The sequence below is a fragment of the Halichoerus grypus genome, chromosome 6 (genome assembly GCF_964656455.1).
Source record: "Halichoerus grypus chromosome 6, mHalGry1.hap1.1, whole genome shotgun sequence".
NCBI lineage: Eukaryota > Metazoa > Chordata > Mammalia > Carnivora > Phocidae > Halichoerus > Halichoerus grypus.
Window position 1 is genome coordinate 118,880,263 of NC_135717.1, and position 9,040 is coordinate 118,889,302.

General features: G+C 48.1%; 1 pseudogene; it reads right to left on the reverse strand.

The window, feature by feature from the left end:
* Positions 1–7,772: 7,772 nt before the first annotated feature.
* Positions 7,773–8,531, reverse strand: LOC118532476 (arginine-hydroxylase NDUFAF5, mitochondrial pseudogene; annotated as a pseudogene).
* Between the last annotated feature and the right edge of the window lie 509 nt (positions 8,532–9,040).

The window sequence follows — 9,040 nt, forward strand, 5'->3', positions numbered from 1 at the left end:
AGATAGACAGATAGAGAGATATGGAGGCATCTCTGGTTCCAGAGCCAGAGAGGGGCCAAATTACACCCCTGCACGAAGTGTAGGGGACAGCACCCCTGAGGTGTCTGTGGGTCACAGAAGTGTCTGCGGACAGCACCCCTGCACGAAGGACAGAGCTGAGTCTGGCATCCCCCACCTTTCCAGCCCTGTCCTGAAGGAGAAATGGATAGGTAGGGGTGGGGGGAGGGGAACCAGGAGATGAAGAAAGGCAAGCGGCCTGCCTTGGGACAAAGAGAAGGATGAATCCCTTCCTGTGAGAGCAGCTCTAAATTGCACAGTCCCCGATTCCCAGAGACAGAAGCCGAAGAGTCCAGCCAATGCCCCTACAGGAAAAATCCTGGAGACGTCACTGCCTCCATCCCCCTGTCTCTGAGACATTCTCCGAGACCCCAGGACTCAGTGTGGCTCGGCATTCCAGTGGACTCTTCCCAAGACCTGACCCCTGAGGGAGGAGGAGAGGGTAGGAAAAGTGGGGATCAGTGAAGCCTGGGTTTGGGGATCACAAGGAGAGGGAGGGGATACTCTGGGGCACCTCTGTAGATGGACTGAGCCTCTGCAGTGTCCCCAGGGACCCAGTGAGCTGGTTCCAAACCATCCCCTTTGCTCTTGAGGCTGAGGTGAGAGTCAGGTGCATACAGTTACCCGAACCCTTCCCTGGGCGATGCCAGACACTCTGGCCCAGAACAGTTCATCCTGTCCTGTGCTACCCGAAAGGCAGGAAAGGCTTTGAGGTCCAAGCTTTATTGTGGACAGAACCCCTGGCCAAGTGTGGACCCAATGTCTGCGAGTCCCCACACTGAGGTTCCCTCAGTCCCACAGATTCCAGATCTTCGCTCCAGGGACTCCTGGGATGGCCGAGCCAACAGCACCAGCTGAGGGGGGATCTCTGGGGGAGATAAGAGAGAATGGGACCCTTGCCTCTCTGCCCTGAACAACAGTCCCCACGTTGCTTCCAGAATTATCTTTAAATCTATGTCTGCCCCCTCATCACCAATCCCTCCCCCAATGGTAAACACCTTTAATGGCTTCCCATTGTTTCCAGTATAAAACCCAGCCTCCTTATCCCTGCATTCCATCTCTCCCACCACCCCCATAGTTGTCCCGATCTTTAACTCTCCAGTCTCCCCCTTCTCTAAACCCTCTGCTCCAGCTGAGCTGATCCGAAGCCATGCTTCCGATGCTGCCTCCTGCGCCGGCCTCTCTCTCCTGCACGCCACGCTTCCCTCAACCAGGCCAACCACACCTCCTCCCTGAAGCCTTCCTTGGAACTGTGGCTGTGGGCACTCTCTCTCCTCCTCTGGGCACCTCTTATTAGCACCGCCCGCCCAGGCTGTTCTTCCAGTACTTTGGCTGCCCAGTGCCATGTGCTGGCTGGTATTAATTAATTATCGAATGGATGTCGGATTGGCCCAGTGATGGCGCCGGTTCTACCGTCCCGGAAGAGACAGGGAAGAGAGGCCCATAGCAGGGGTCAAGAAGCCACAGCACAAACCCGAGAGAGATACATATATTGATTAAAATCGGAGGTCCCCCTCCAGGTCCAGAAGCACAGGCCCTGCCTGAGACTACGCAGCCACCAGGGATACAAAAAGACCCAAATAGGGAGACAAAGGCTGGGGTAGGGGGTGTGGAAAGAACTTGGGAGGCAGACTCCTTCCCCCCACCCCGCAGAGGATGACCTGCAGTAACTAGGGGGGTGGGGGAGCAAAACTAGCTCCTGGGAAAGAATGTGGTATTCATCCTAGAAGAAAGAAAATGGAAGCTTCCTGGAGAGGAGAGGAGCCTGGTCTTATCTCGTGTTTACATTCCAGAGGGTCCCTGTTGCTTCTCCTCAGCTTAATTAAAAAATACCTGAGGATCCCTGTGTACTGGGAGAGAGGAATTCAGGTGCCTCCCCTGCCCCCCACCCCCATCCCACCGCTCCCCTCACCTCTGACCTCCCGGCTTGCTGTGTGGATGGACTGATGGGAGCAGGACTCTGTCTCCATTTGTTTCTTCTTCTACACTGGGCTGATCCTAGAAGCTGGATTCCTTGGGTGATAATGCAGAGAGTCTGGGAACTGTCAGGACTCCAGTCCTGCAAGGGAAAAAAAATCAGAACTAGCGGCTGAAATAGCCAGTTCTCTCAGTTGTCCTGCCATCACCCCCAGCGCCCTCGCCACCAGGATGTCCGGGGTGCTGACACTGCACGCATTCATCCATTCAACTGTCCGTTCAGAATCACGTCTGAGGACCTGCTATCTACGTGCCAGACACAGTGCTGGCCGACAGACACTTCTGTGGGAATCCGTGTCCTCAATAATAGATGATAGAAGCTATCACCCAGCCATAAAACATGCCGTGCCTGGCAGGGAGACAAAGTTGTCTGGTAGGACTAGAGAAAGATCCCAGAAGCAGTGACATCCAAGCTGGTTCTGGAGGATTATACGAGGTGAGCTTGTGATAAGCCAGGGCAGGTACCAATTGTAGGCAGAGGGAAAAGCAGGAGCAGAAGTCTGGACCCCATCCCCTCCCGCACACCTCAACTGACTTTTCTCTGCTGCATCAGCTTTCTCTCTCACTCTGCTAGATCCTTCCCATTAGCATTCCAACATGTTCTAGTGTTGCCCACCTTCAAACAGACCCCCTGAGGCGCCTGGGTGGCTCAGTCAGTGAAGCATCTGTCTTCGGCTCAGGTTATAATCCCAGGGTCCTGGGATCAAGTCCCGCTGCGGGCTCCCTGGGCCAGGGCGTTCCTCAGGGCCAGGTCCCAGACCCTCTCCTCCTGCTGCTATGTACTATTCCCTTGAGTAATCTCATCCACTGCCATGGCTTCCATAGCACCTTCTAAATAGCAAAGGCTTCCAAATTTTAGATGTCCAGTCCCGATCTTTCTTCTGAGGGCCTAAACAGTCTGTGGAACTTTCTACCTAATGCTTGTTTTGGATGTCTCTTCGGCATCTCAGATTTAACCCATTCAAAACGGAAAACTGAAATGAGTGCTCTTAGCCCCCCACCAACTCCTTAATTACTGCTCATCTTAGTAAATGACACACCATCCATCTGCTTGTTCATGCCAGAAACCAGGGAATCATATTTGACCACTTGTTCTCTCTTACCCCACCCCTCCTGCATCTAATAAATTATTAAGTCTACTCCCAAAATATAGAACTTCTCCCCTTCTCCCCATCTACACACCATGCACAGGCTGCAGTCATCATTCCTCTGTCCTGTTAGCACCTCCCTGTTAGAAGGTCTTCTCTTGGCCACATGAGACTTTCTCCCACACCATCCTGTGAGGTCTTCTTTAAAAATCAATCTCATCAGGTTCCTGGGTGGCTCAGTCATTAAGCGTCTGCCTTCGGCTCAGGTCATGATCCCAGGGTCCTGGGATCGAGTCCCACACTGGGCTCCCTGCTCAGCAGGAAGCCTGCTTCTCCCTCTCCCTCTCCCCCTGCTTGTGTTCCTGCTCTCGCTATCTCTCTCTCTGTCAAATAAATAAATAAAATCTTTAAAAAAAAGAAAATCAATCTCATCATGTCCCTCGCCTGCTTAGAATCCTCCAGTGGTCTCGCAATGTCCAAACTACACAGTCAGTCCCCCGCCTCTCTCCAGTCGCATCTTTGCCAGTCTCCCCCTTGTTGACCAGCCTTCAGCCACACTAGGGCTTTACTTGGTTCTTCCAACCAGCCCCATTTCTCCAGCCCAAGGACCTGGGAGCGTGGTCCTCTCTGCCAATCACACTTGACATATCCACTCCATGCACATACATTGCCCCTCATCTAGCTCCTTCCCACCTAATCCTCAGGAATCTTTCCCTTACCTGCCCAAGATCTGGCTCAATGCTCTGGTATCCAGAAAGTGCTCAGTGCATATGGGGAAGGAAGGGATGACACAGGGAGGGAAGGAAAAAGCATGGTGGGTAGGTGAGGCTCAGAGCAAGGGGGTGTCCTGTGGGAGCAGGGGAGGGCTGACAGAGGAGCTTGGAGAGGTGCCTTGAGCTGTCCCTTGGAGCGTTTAGTTCCAAGATCCACACCTGTTTGAGTTATTCTGTTTCGTTCCTGGCACTTCATTATCATAATGATCCATTTTATTGAATGGCAGCGGAGGGCATTGTAGACCGGTGACTAGGTGACTTAAGATGACCCTGCGGAAGCTGCCTCTTAACCTTCCTCTGCCCCCTGGTGGCCTTCCAGTCGCAGCTGACTATTCTAGCCTAACCCGGGACTGCTAGGCTGTGCTCTGATCTTCTGTCTTGTAGCACCACCATTTGGCCAAAACTGCTAATAATCGGCTTCTCCACCTGCATTCACCAATTTCATAGCATGGCCTTTTGGAGTGCCCGCAAGCAACATCAAAGGACAAAGTCCCATCCAGAGCTTCATCCGTGCTTGCGGTTTATTCTGGAGGGCCATCTGGACGTGTGGGTAGAGTGGCAAATGACCATGGTCCATCAGTCAAGGAGCCAACAAGATGAATATCAGGCATGAGGCCCCCACCTCTGCCATCTCCCTGTGCCTGAGCCATCCCCGGTTTCCTGCCCTGCCCCCACCTGCCCTTCCCCCAAAACCCCTCTCACCCTCCTTTTCCTGGCATGGAGAGTCTGGGGCCTCCCAACGGATGCTTTTCCAGATTAGCTGAGTCCTATTAACACAGTCTTTTTTTCCTCCCTATTAACACAGTCTTTGATCTCTGTCCATCTAACTGTCACCACACTTTAAAAATAAATGTCGTTTTTCCTCATTACAAAAGCAGAACATATTCACTGTGGAAAATCAGAAAACACAGATGAGCAGAAATAAGAAAACTTTAAAACCCCCCAAATACCACCTAGAGATAACCACTGTTAATACCTTGATGTGCATCCTTCAGGATCTTTTAACAGGCACTTGCTTTCATTTCACAAAAGTGAGATTGCATTGTACCTGCTGTTTTATTTCCTCTTTACACACAACATATATAAAGGGCATTTCTGTCCTTATCAATTAATACTCATCTACATAGATTCTAACAATATTAGTTTTGAGGATTGAATAGTATTCTCTCAGGGGATCGATATAGGATGATTTATTTAACCAAGCCCCCTCTAGCTTTAGATATTTACATTGCTTTTAGTTGTCTGCTACCATAAACTGAACTGCAGCAAACATCTCTCTGGCTATTTTTTTTTAAGATTTTATTTATTTATTTGAGAGAGAGAGAGAGAGGAAGAGCGGGGGGAGGGGCAAAGGGAGAGGGAGAAGCAGACTCCCCGCTGAGCAGGAACCATATGCGGGACTCGATCCCAGGACCCTGAGATTATGACCTGAGCCGAAGTCAGAGGCTTAACTGACTGAGCCACCCAGGCCGCCCTCCCCTCTGGCTATTTTAAAGGTAATAATTCATTGTAAGTGTTTCCTCGGTGGCATACTTACCCTGTTAAACCATGAGGACCCCAGAGATGGAGCTGGACCACACCTCTTTCCCTCAAGCAGAGCCACATTGCTGTCACTACAGTCTGTCCCCTTCTCTCCTCCCGCAAGCCCAGGGGCCACCAGACTCATTTCTCATCTGAACCCAGCCACCTGAGCTCTCACCTCCTCCAGGGCTCCCATGTTCCTTATTCTCTTCTCACCTAGGACAAAAATCAGTATCCATGTATGACTTCACCTAGAAGTAAGGTGGTATTTTCACCCTGCTGGTTTTTTTGGGGGGGGGGTTGTTTGTTTGTTTTTTAATTTTACTTTACTATGTTATGTCAATCACCATACATCACATCATCAGTCCCTGATACAGTGTTCCATGATTCATTGCCCAAGCGCAACACCCAGTGCTCCATTCAATACGCATCCCCCCCAATACCCATCCCCAGGCTAACCCATCCTCCCAACCCCCTCCCCTCTAGAACCCTCAGTTTGTTTCTCAGAGTCCATAGTCTCTCATGGTTCGTCCCCCTCCGATTTCCCCCCCTTCATTTTTCCCTTCCTACTATCTTTTTTTTTTTTTAACATATAACGTATTATTTGTTTCAGAGGTACAGGTCTGTGATTCAACAGTCTTACACAATTCACAGCACTCACCATAGCACATACCCTCCCCAATGTCTATCACCCAGCCGTCCCATCCCTCCCACCCCCCACCACTCTAGCAACCCTCAGTTTGTTTCCTGAGATTAAGAATTCCTCATATCAGTGAGGTCATATGATACATGTCTTTCTCTGATTGACTTATTTCGCTTAGCATAATACCCACTAGTTCCATCCACGTCATTGCAAATGGCAAGATCTCATTCCTTTTGATGGCTGCATAATATTCCATTGTATATATATACCACATCTTCTTTATCCATTCATCTGTCGATGGACATCTTGGCTCTTTCCACAGTTTGGCTATTGTGGACATTGCTGCTATAAACATCGGGGTGCATGTACCCCTTCAGATCACTACATTTGTATCTTTGGGGTAAATACCCAGTAGAGCAATTGCTGGGTTGTACGGTAGCTCTATTTTTTAACTTTTTAAGGAACCTCCATACTGTTTTCCAGAGTGGCTGCACCAGCTTGCATTCCCACCAACAGTGTAGGAGGGTTCCCCTTTCTCCGCATCCCCGCCAACATATGTCGTTTCCTGACTTGTTAATTTTAGCCATTCTGACTGGTGTGAGGTGGTATCTCATTGATGCCGAGCGATGTTGGGCACTTTTTCATGTGTCTGTTGGCCATTTGGATGTCTTCTTTGGAAAAATGTCTGTTCATGTCTTCTGCCCATTTCTTGATTGGATTATTTGTTCTTTGGGTGTTGAGTTTGGTAAGTTCTTTATAGATTTTGGAGACTAGCCCTTTATCTGATATGTCATTTGCAAATATCTTCTCCCATTCTGTCCGTTGTCTTTTGGTTTTGTTGACTGTTTCCTTTGTTGTGCAAAAGCTTTTTATCTTGGGCGCCTGTGGGCTCAGTCGGTTAAGCAACTGCCTTCGGCTCAGGTCATGATCCCAGGGCCCTGGAATCGAGTCCCACATCGGGGTCCCTGCTCAGCAGGGAGTCTGCTTCTCCCTCTGCCCCTCACCCTGTTCTCATGCTCTCTCTCACTCTCTCTCTCTCTCTCAAATAAATAAAATCTTTAAAAAAAAAAAAAAAAAAAAAGCTTTTTTCTCTTGATGAAGTCCCAGTAGTTCATTTTTGCCCTTGCTTCCCTTGCCTTTGGCGATGTTTCTAGGAAGAAGTTGCTGAGGCTGAGGTCAAAGAGGTTGCTGCCTGTGTTCTCCTCTAGGATTTTGATGGACTTCTGTCTCACATTTAGGTCTTTCATCCATTTTGAGTCTATTTTTGTGTGGTGTAAAGAAATGGTCCAGTTTCGTTCTTCTGCATGTGGCTGTCCAATTTTCCCAACACCATTTGTTGAAAAGACTGTCTTTTTTCCATTAGACATTCTTTCCTGCTTTTGTGGAAGATTAGTTGACCATAGAGTTGAGGGTCCATTTCTGGGCTCTCTATTCTGTTCCATTGATCTACGTGTCTGTTTTTGTGCCAGTACCATACTGTCTTGATGATTACAGCTTTGTAATAGAGCTTGAAGTCTGGAATTGTGATGCCACCAGCTTTGCTTTTCTTTTTCAACATTCCTCTGGCTATTTGGGGTCTTTTCTGGTTCCATACAAATTTTAGGATTATTTGTTCCATTTCTTTGAAAAAAGTGGGTGGTATTTTTTTTTTCATAATACCATTGATACCTACAGATCTCTATTTTAATGAGAAGTTGTTTCTGAACTGTGTGATCAATGGGTTAATGAGAATTAATCAACTCTCTTGATAGTTACCCCAGTCAGTGTATTAAAGCCAGCTCTCCCAAGCAGATGTCCTAAGTCATTGACAGCAGTGAAAGGAGAAATGTGTGGAGAAAATCCCCCTTCCCTTTTTGTTTCTGCTAACTGTAACGAACACCGAAGTTCACAGAGTGTGTCACCTCCAAACATTGCGCTGATAATTACTCCAACTGGTTTTAAAATGTAATGAATCTGTTCAAGCACTCTGGAAAGGTCATTCACCCAGTGTAAACTTAAACTGCTAACCACCAGGTCAAATGTATTTTCTCTGAAGGGAAGGAACTCTTCATCAGCTAAAACACTGACAGTAGGAATTTCCATTTCTAAGATATTTTTCAAAGCATTTTCTGCAATGTCTACTTGGAAAAACTTTCCAACAGTTTCCTTATTCAAATGTTGTGCTATGTTACCTCTTCCACAACCAATATCCAAAGCAAGGGAAAAATTTCTGGCTATGTCATACACACGGTCTGCAATCCGACTTTCAACCTCCTCCTTCAGGTAGTCAAACTTCATCGGCTCAGGCTGCCGGGCCACGCAGTTTTTCTGTTTCCTCTTCAAATCCTGGTGGAAGATATTTAGGGCTCTGGGCGAGGTGCTGCCCAGGGGAGAGACGCCAGAGGCGACCTTCCTGAAGTGGAGATTCTTTCCTGGGACCCCCGCCGCAGGAGGCCATCGCCACAAGAGCCAGAGACCGCCCAACAGCAGCATGTCCAGCAGTGATGCCACTTGCAGGTGCAAGTGGATGGTATTTTGATAGGAATTGCATTAAATGTGTAGATTGCTCTAGGTAGCATTGATATCTTCACAATATCTGTTCTTCCAATCCATGAGCATGGAACGTTTTTCCATTTCTTTGTGTCTTCCTCAATTTCTTTCATGAGTATTTTATAGTTTTCTGAGTACAGATTCTTTGCCTCTTTGGTTAGATTTATTCCTAGGTATCTTATGGTTTTGGGTGCAGTTGTAAATGGGATTGACTCCTTAATTTCTTTTTCTTCTGTCTTGTTGTTGGTGTATAGGAATGCCACTGACTTCTGTGCATTGATTTTATATCCTGCCACTTTACTGAATTCCTGTATAAGTTCTAGCAGTTTTGGGGTGGAGTCTTTTGGGTTTTCCACATAAAGTATCATACCATCTGCAAAGAGTGAGAGTTTGACTTCTTCTTTGCCGATTCGGATGCCTTTTATTTCTTTTTGTTGTCTGATTGCTGTGGC